Source organism: Ornithodoros turicata, chromosome 4 (genome assembly GCF_037126465.1).
Source record: "Ornithodoros turicata isolate Travis chromosome 4, ASM3712646v1, whole genome shotgun sequence".
Taxonomy (NCBI): Eukaryota; Metazoa; Arthropoda; class Arachnida; order Ixodida; family Argasidae; genus Ornithodoros; species Ornithodoros turicata.
Window position 1 is genome coordinate 60,071,089 of NC_088204.1, and position 9,062 is coordinate 60,080,150.

The 9,062-nt window shown below is 46.2% G+C and overlaps 1 long non-coding RNA gene across 1 annotated transcript; it reads left to right on the forward strand.

The window, feature by feature from the left end:
* Positions 1-3,575: 3,575 nt before the first annotated feature.
* Positions 3,576-7,180, forward strand: LOC135391629 (uncharacterized). The gene is made up of 3 exons (XR_010422064.1): positions 3,576-3,738; positions 6,147-6,211; positions 7,133-7,180. It is a non-coding gene; the product is annotated as an uncharacterized LOC135391629 (long non-coding RNA).
* The last annotated feature ends 1,882 nt before the right edge of the window (positions 7,181-9,062 follow it).

Genomic DNA, 9,062 nt, shown 5'->3' on the forward strand with positions numbered 1-9,062 from the left:
AAAAAGAAAGTTATTCGATTGAACCAGTCGTTTCTGAATTATTCAGGGGGGGGGATTTTAATAAAATACCCGGAAACGCTCATCTCACGAAATTACCGCAGCGAATGGGGCTCCGTGTCGCCCGTGGCTGTGAGACGTCAACAAAGTTGCTGTTTTAGATTTCGTGCACACCACACCAAACCGAAGCTATGATCATTTCTTGTGCAAGACTTTGTTGCATAACCCACTTCGGCAAATTTTGAAAAATTCGTGGAAGGGACTTCTACTACTCCTTTATGGTGAAGTGTACTATTGCTTCGTCACAGTGACACTTGTTTGTGGTTGTATTTTTTTAGTATTCAAGCGGTCTCCGCCAGATATGCAAGCATGCAGGCCAAACAATGGCGTGCACTAGGAGCATAACTTCTTTATCATATCGAGGACTAGCCGTTCAGTGGAGCCTCCCTGGAGGTCGAGTCCTTTCCTTTACACTTACTGGGCGCGATCCACATCACTGGGGAGGCGGACGCTGCCGTCGTTTTTGCGTGGGAAGTATAGGATCACGTGACCCTCGCCTCCTTAGGCACATGTAATCGGGATGCACAGCTCGCGCATTTAACCTCGCTATTTCGATGCTCTTTCTTATTCTGCAGGTTGTCTAGTGCCCACATCACGGACTTTAACATTTTCTTGCAACGATCAGTAATTTTTGCCGCTCGAAGAGCCTGCTTGGAACACTAGTTTATCCATGCAGCCAGTGGCGTCACTAAGGGGGTGCGGTCCGCACCGGGTGAAGCGACGGAAGGGGTGACGCGCCGTACAAATACTGCCGCTTCCTCCCATTCTCTGTGGCACGATGACGCCAAAAACAACATAAGGAGCCTTCTTCGAGGCTTTTTTGTTTCTGTGTGTGGTGTAATATGTGTATTTGTCGTGATCGCCTGGTACGGAATGGTATCCGTTAATGGTGCATGGGGTGGGGTGGAGGGTGACGCAAAGAGCTCCCGCACCGGGCGACGCGTGCACTAGCGACGCCACTGCATGCAGCATGAGCTATGGTTAAGTTCGCGAGACGGCAAAGACACTGAATGGTGAAAGGAATGAAGAATAAAAAGACAGAAACAAATCCAAGATACAATGCTAACGGTTAAGCATGCCCATAAGACGCTTAACGATCAAAGCTTAATTCTCCGCTAATTTATACCTTGGGTGTGGTTTTGAAAGATTGCTTCAGTTTTTCTCCTGGCGACAGTTGCACTTGGTCTAATTCGCATGGCTGCAAAATGTGTAGGTCAGTGCTAACTGCTGTACTGCTTTTGCGGAGCAAATATTCTGTGATATGTACACGATTAGCTTCCTCCTACGTTCAACGTATGTATTTTATCAGCCCTCAAATTTAATACAGTGATGCGTTTGACATTTCAAAAACCAGTATGTGCAAAAATAAAACTGTGTATGCAGAAGTTAAGTGACAATTAGCCGACAACGAACGCTAAGCTTTTGTGACAATCCGCACAACATGCAAACATTAAATCGCATTCTGAGTTGACTTTTGCTATTTAAGCCATTTTTTTATTTACTGATATTTTTTGTTTTATTTCGGATACTGTTGATCCACACAGTGGACCATTACAGGCGGCAGGATTTTAATACAGATTCTAACACAGTAACAAAATGATGCATTGATTAACAACAGCAGCCAGATGGCCTTTCCATTTATGTATTGTTACTATATACTGCCATTCACGACATAAGGAGAGATTATCAACATGCACTGTGATTTTTAGAAGGCGATAACCACAAAGCGAATCGTGGTCATACGCTATTCACTAGGATTTCACCAGGAATTTCCGTTTGCATTCATGGAAGATCCCGGGATCTCTTCAGCGGCATCTGCTGCGAATGACGGCGTTCCCGGAAATCGTGTATACTCTCCGAAAATGTAAGTCAATATCGAACGGGCTGTCGTATCGCAGAAGGGGTTATCAATCACCTCAAGACCACGAAAACGAACTTAGAAGATCAGAGAAAGAAAACTGCGGGGGAGATACAAGGTATATTTAAACAGGTAACGTAACTCCCATAGGCCCCTGTGTCTTCAGAATGACGCCATGATAGAGACGGTCAGCGCCATCCATCCGTTGCGCGGACTACTACGATTGTAAATAAATGACGTCAGAGACGACGTCACTAGTATGAATAATAAGCAGTGCATAATTATCCATGCACGTTTACATTGGCCCGGCCCACTTCGCTTGCCTTGTATTCCCTTTTCCGCGCCCAGTCAACAATACCAGACGAGAATACAGAAAAATAAAGCATATCAGATTTAACGAATCACATCAATTCCAAATACACAGTTATCACAGATTTTGACAACTCCAAACAGAAACGCATCGTGATGACCATAGAGAAATTAGGAAGGCTCACATAAGGCCCATTTCTCACCTAGAGCTATACGTATACCTAGTGATTAGACGTTTGCATTTATTCAATAAGTGGCCGTTATAGGTCCATTGCAACAAAACACGACATCGTTGGTACACAGTTGGTTCCTGCTAACACTCACACCATCATGGCCGCTCGTCCCATAACGAAATCTTTTTTTCGCGGGCCCAGCAACATGGGATCATTGTATTCATCTGTTCACTCGCGTTAATCTTGGTTGACAGCACGGAGATGTGAACGTCGCTTCCTGTTTAACCCAAAGAGTGTACGAACTCCGTATTACAATGCACGGACACACGGTACGGATACAGAGACGCACGGATAAACAGACCCAACTGTGACACCTGCGCAAAGGAGCAGGATACGGAAATGTACTGGAGTGGTAGATGATCTCGTATATGTGCACGAGCGGGGCAACAGAAAGCTTTTTCTACATTGAAATTATGAATAACCTATTAGTACACACACAAGTCACGCCCATGTTGTAAAGTTTTTCTGTTTACAACCGTACCTCTACTGTCAACACCCAGGATCGCTCGCGCCTCTTGCTGGTGGCCTTGCCGATGGGTCTGATTTGGTATTTTCGCTTGTTTTCGTTACCAGTTTAGATATACCTTGGGAGATACGCCACAAAAGCGGCGATCGAGCACGTGATCCTACTTTTCACGCCAGGGAAACAGCTTCTGGTCTTGAACAAAAACGACGATAAAACCAGAGACACGGAACAGAAATCTTGAACAGAATTAGCCAGTCTAACGCACCTCAATAGAGTAGTGATGCCGTGCAACAAAAATGGATCGTTGCATTGGTAAAAGATTAGATAGCAGAATAACAAGGGTACAACTTACAATGAGGAACAGCGAATAGAACTGAATTTCAAAACGCGGGCTCCGGCGAAGTCGCTTTCAAATTATTTAAAGCAATGACACGCTGTCGTGTAGTAGAGAGTAATATGTAGTCGGCTGCGCAAAAATGTACTGTTTTTTTTTTTTTTTTTTGTATAACGTCGTTTGAACACGGACAGGCTGATAGACGCGTTTTATAAACGACGCATTTACTCTTGCAGAGCTTGTAGAACCTTGGCCAAGTTTTTATTTTCATTCTTAATTGCATTCATTTCTTCTTAACATTCCCTCTTCTAGGTGCTAGCTCAAACAAACTCCAGACAATTGAGCGCAGGGTATATGCGAGCGAGAGGAGACCGATGGGAGGAGGTCTACCCCATGTACACGGGCTGGTTCTTACGACCTGTAGACAGCTTCTTTCTCTTCAGGCGCTTCTGCCACATTTCACGACTTCTGACCGACTCAGGTGAGGCAGCCACAAAATTTTCACCTTCTTGACATGTTTGAGTGTATTGGTAGCTTTTCTGCTTAAAGCCCCAGGGCAGAATTAGTGATGAAACCAAAACAACAAGAAAATTAGCCTTGCGGCGGCCCGCTTTGAGAGGTGCTCTCCACGGGCTTATCCATGGGGATATAAAAAGAGAAGAGGGGCCACGACTCCATCCTGCAAGCATCCCGACGTAAAGCGGGTTTCGCATAGAAGTCTGTGCTAGCGGCGCCGTCTTGTCAGGACAGAGGAAACCGAAATAACGAAGCTGTCTCATAGTGTCATGCGGTATGTGGGTAGACGCATCGTCGTATGTCCGCATTTCACCCGCAACGTGAGGCTCGGTTTCACCAACGCCGTTTGACACTTGGACCGAGATCAACGGTCCCCTAACTTGAATTTAATGCTTAACTGGCAGTTCTTATTACTGAGACATTGATCACGTCACCACCTAGCGTTGGCAAAAAAAGTATTGAGCGTTAACTTCAAGTTTTAGCAACGCTTGATCTCGGTTCAAAGTTAATCAGAGTTGGTGAAACCGGGCCTCAATTCCAGCTCGCAAACAGCAAAACTGCGAAACAAATCACACGAGAGAACGACATCATCCATAATGACGGTTACTTCTGAGCGTGTCGTGCGGTCGAGTTCTGTTTTTAGAGAGTGTGCGTGGGAAAACGGCTGATGGTGAGCTGGTGCGTTACCGGATAGAGATGAGTTGAAAGAAATGCAAAGAATTGCCAAGAGCTCGTGCTGTTCGGCGCTTTTTAAGTAAACGCAAAGGTACCTGTCCTTGTGGAATATCAAATGACCATGGTATATGTGAGAAATGTACTTTCGTGGGTATTTTTCTCAATGAAAACAGGAGAAAATGCCAAAATTAATGAGTAGGGTAAGGTGGGGCAAGAGGCACAGTGCAAGACGCGACATTTCTTGCTCGACGCCGCCTGTCTCAGAGACGCTTCATGCGCTTGAAACTTCACTCATAGGTGGCTCTGCATGTCCGTTTTAGCTTTATTGCACATGATAATTGTCCGGATGGGTGTATGCGCGTGCGCAATATTCGCGGCGAGGGTGACACAAACCCACCATTGTTGTAACTACCCTCAAGAGGGGGCTCTTGGCAAAACTGCCATCTTATCCTGATCGCACGTCATAGAAAACGTAATTTTGAGGTCATGTGACTTTGTTTACATGTCGTTTTGCCGCTTACCGACATATTTCCGTCGTCATAACGCCAAGAGATGAACGCGTATTTTGCCAGCGTAAGTTATGCGGTGCTTCTTCCGCAACATGGTAGCCCATTTCCCCTTATTTTAAGTACATCGCATCGGCTCAGTGAGTTTTAACGCGTGGTCGACATCACATCTTTGGAAGTCGTCAACAGTACGAGGCCTTATGTACAAAACTGCGCGTTTTACTGCGAGATTATCGGACAAAAATAACTACCGTGATCGAAAGACATCCAAAATGTTGCGCCGAAACAAAAATCGCATTGTTTTCAAACGGTTTGGCCGCCGATCACGGGCCCCGCCATCTTTTAGGTCACGTGTGCCTTGACGTTTGCTGTGACGTGCGAGCAGGACCTGTCCAGGATGCATTGTGTTCGCCCAGCACGCTTTCGTCGCGGCCACCCGTCCCGTCGGCGCGCTCCGCTGCTATGCTCAGCTACTATGCAGGAAGGCGGCCTTGCAGTGGAAAATTGCGCAAAGATGCGACCGAGACGCGATTCCTTTCCTATGGGCACTCCACGGACAAGTCCCAGTATCATCGTAATACGCATGCGCTAACACTCTACGGCCGGTCCGAAGGAGTTTGACAGGCGAAATGGCATTTTTCGCCGAGCCCCAAAATGCTCATAGAATAGACAACTTTGCAACATGAAGTGCTTTATATAAGAATCATAGTTTTACACTTTATATCGTTTTGAGATTATACAATTTGATAAAATTGTCCGTGTGCCCCATCACTGTCACGGGCGGATCTAGACCCAGGCTAGGGGCGTAGTTTCATTGTCGAAGCGCCTAAATGGAGAGTGGGAAAACTGTGTAACCTAGCGTTTGGAGGGGGGGGGGGGGGGAGCGAGGGCGCCACTCACTAGAGTGCAGGTCTCGGAGTCGATTTTGTCAAACGCTCAGGGTGCAACAGGAGAAACAGGTACGCTTTAGCATCATGATTAATAAAGGGGTTTCGCGCGTTTCAATTGGCTCTACTGCTGCCTTTCCGAACTTTGTGGTTACACACCGCAGTAGAACGGCATGACATAAACCGTCGATGATATCTCGTTTGGCGCCATGATACAAGTCGTTTCGACCGCTTAGGACTTTTTGATTTTATTATTATTTCTCATTATATTGAGCACCGAAGATAATTAATTTGCCATTTTACAGTGACAAGTGCAGTTCTGGAAACTATTTTGTCAAACAGGACCTCTGAGGTGCAACAGGGGAAATAGGTACGAGGTTGAGACTCCGTGATCTCAATTTTACATATACATTTTACAAAATTAGCTTAGGACATCTTTCACATCATTCTTATAGAAGATGCTATTAAGCCCGAAATGTGACCGAACTCGTCATTTTGCCTTCGGGAGTGCAGTTGTGGAAGCGATTTTGTCGAACGCGACCTCTCACTGTGCAACTGGATATACCGGTAGAGGGCTCAAATTCCGTGACCTAAATTTCACATACACATATTACGAAATCAACTTAGAACAAATTGGATATATATATCAAATGATATTATGCGCCGAAGTTGATAAAATTGTCCATGTGACTCTTCAAAGTGCACTCTTGGAAGTGACCGCTTCGCCATCTGACGGAAGGAGCCTAAACACAGGTATAACCGATTGGAACTGTTAGGGAGCGGCGCTCTTTTTAATTTTCACGATTTATCCGCAGAGGGACGGACCAAGTGGCAGTATATCGACATAAATTTTTGGGTATAATACGTCCTCTAACATCTACTTTGGCTTCCCGACACTGTTTCTATTTGTTTTATCTTCGTTACGAACCTCGAAGTTTATCTTGGCGAGCCCTGTATATTTCGACGTACATGCTGAATTCAGGATTTAAAAGAAAAATGCTTGGGACAGGGATTGTCTCCCTGTCTGCTATCTCACTTTTGCACGAAAGCCTCTAATTAAAGAGTTAATTAATTTAGGTAATTAGTCACCTAGCAATTACGTGCCCTCATCGAGAGGATGTCCGCCAGGTCATATAACCCACTTGCAAGAACGTTGTCTATGCTGCCTCTCATAGCTTTTTAATGAAAAATTTGTAAACTATAAACACTGTAGCCCGTGCGCTACGAAATGTATATTTATTATATACGTATGATTGAGTCGCAGTTGTAGGCAATAGCTCGAATAATATAGGGTGGAAGCAAGCCCAGATGTTGCACACCGAAGGACAACCGTTCTGCCTTGGTCGGTCATGCTGGTTCGGACAAGCGCCCGAAGATAGGACGTATTGCGATAGCAAAGAGGTAAGTCCTGACAGCCTCGTTTTTTACATAAGATACTCGTTTTCCCTTCTAAAGACCTTCCTGTTTTCCCGTCTGTAGAGGTATTGTACGAGTGTACAACACACGTGCATATAGCAGTGATAAAGCGTGGAACCGCCTCGCAGAAAGCCTTTCGTTTCACGACTTCAGACTCATCAGACTCACGTGTAACGCGCGAGCTGTGGCCTCTGAAGTGATTCGAGCGCTGGGGCACGAGATATCAAGTCAGTCGTGGAAGCCTACGTGGAAGGCGGGTTTCACACTAACGTTTTTCTCATCCGTGTTTTTCACGGGCGAGAAACGGACCCCTTAAATTCTATGGCCTTATTCACACGTGCATGTTCATTCACGGACCGTGTGCTTGTACGGAGAAACTCTCGGCGTGTCCTATTTTGACCCATTTTTCACGCACCCGGCTCGCAGTGTACGTGCGCCCTTCCCACACAATCGGAATTCTTCGTCCGTGTCCGTCCTGGTACTGATAAAAAAAAAGACATAAATGAAGAAGAAGGGAGTGTTCTTCGACGTATATAGACCAGCCACAAGGACAGCGGAGTTACCAGATAAGCGAAACAGCAGTTTCTGCTGCTTCTTGTAAGGTCCGTCTTTTACCGTGTATCCACACGAGCGTGTTTTCTGACGGCGCAGCGACTGAAGGAGCGAGAGGGTAAATGATAAGGCGCTGAGGCTACGCCCCTCTGGAATGCCTACACAGATAGTGTTCCAATGTGCTGTCAGCTCAGATGCCGGGGATAACGTTCGCGGTGCGGTTGAAGGTTGCAGCATTAATTTTATGTGCACGGCGCTTGGTACGCAATGGACGAAAGAAAGCGAAAATTGGTGGCTTTTGCTGTTCCCATTGGCGATAGTGAATGCTCCCATGAAAAGAAGTGGTTAAGGAAGACATGGACGAAAGAATGGGTGTTGAGGAAAGAGCACGGTCTGCAAAATAGCCACGAGCTTCACCTGCCTGTGCTATACCCGTGCATCTGCATGGCTGTTTGGTTACTATAGTTCGGTATCGCGATCACAGCATCGAAAGTGTCATCCGCGTTCATGCTACGGATATCCGGTGAGGACAGTAAACGATCACGGTGGTACCGGTGCATCACGTCTCAACGAGATATCCCGTGACTGCAGCAGAATAGCGCTCTGTGCTCGGTATAGTATGTGAGAACGGCAACCGGAAAAACAGCGCCAGATTTTGAGCGCTATATAGCGAAGCGCTGTATGTGGGAACTGGCCTTAAATGCATAAAGCGTTCGTACATAAGACTGAGCGGGAACTAGTGTAGGACGGAGTGCTATGAAGGCTGTGTGTCTTCGTTTTCTACCTTGACGCCGCAGCAGTGTGACGGTGATGAGTGTAAAGCAGAGACTGCTGTGGCGTAAAGGTCGCACCTTTAGAACACAGTAAAAACAGCTTCATTGCATAGCACACTCTGCGCCAACCATTGCCGCGAATAATAGCCCTTGCTCACTTCTGATTGGAAGACACAGTGGAGCGTATACCTTTTTGTCTCAATGGTGTGTGTGTGTGTGGTAGTTCTGCCGCATGTTCTGCTAAAGCAAGGAACCTTGTCCTCTTTCTGCAGAAGGCAGGTCTTGATCCAAGGCCCATCTAACAGTTTGCTCCCCCCGACGACCTCACGCACCCTCTACGCACCTCTATCTCCATCCGGCTTGGTATTTTTCTTATTTTTGCTAAAGTCGTGACGACGCCCACTTCTGTGTGGAAAACAACGGCGAGCCGATCCTGCCATAACCCCCTCCCTTGTGTCAATTCGGATATATGATAAGTGA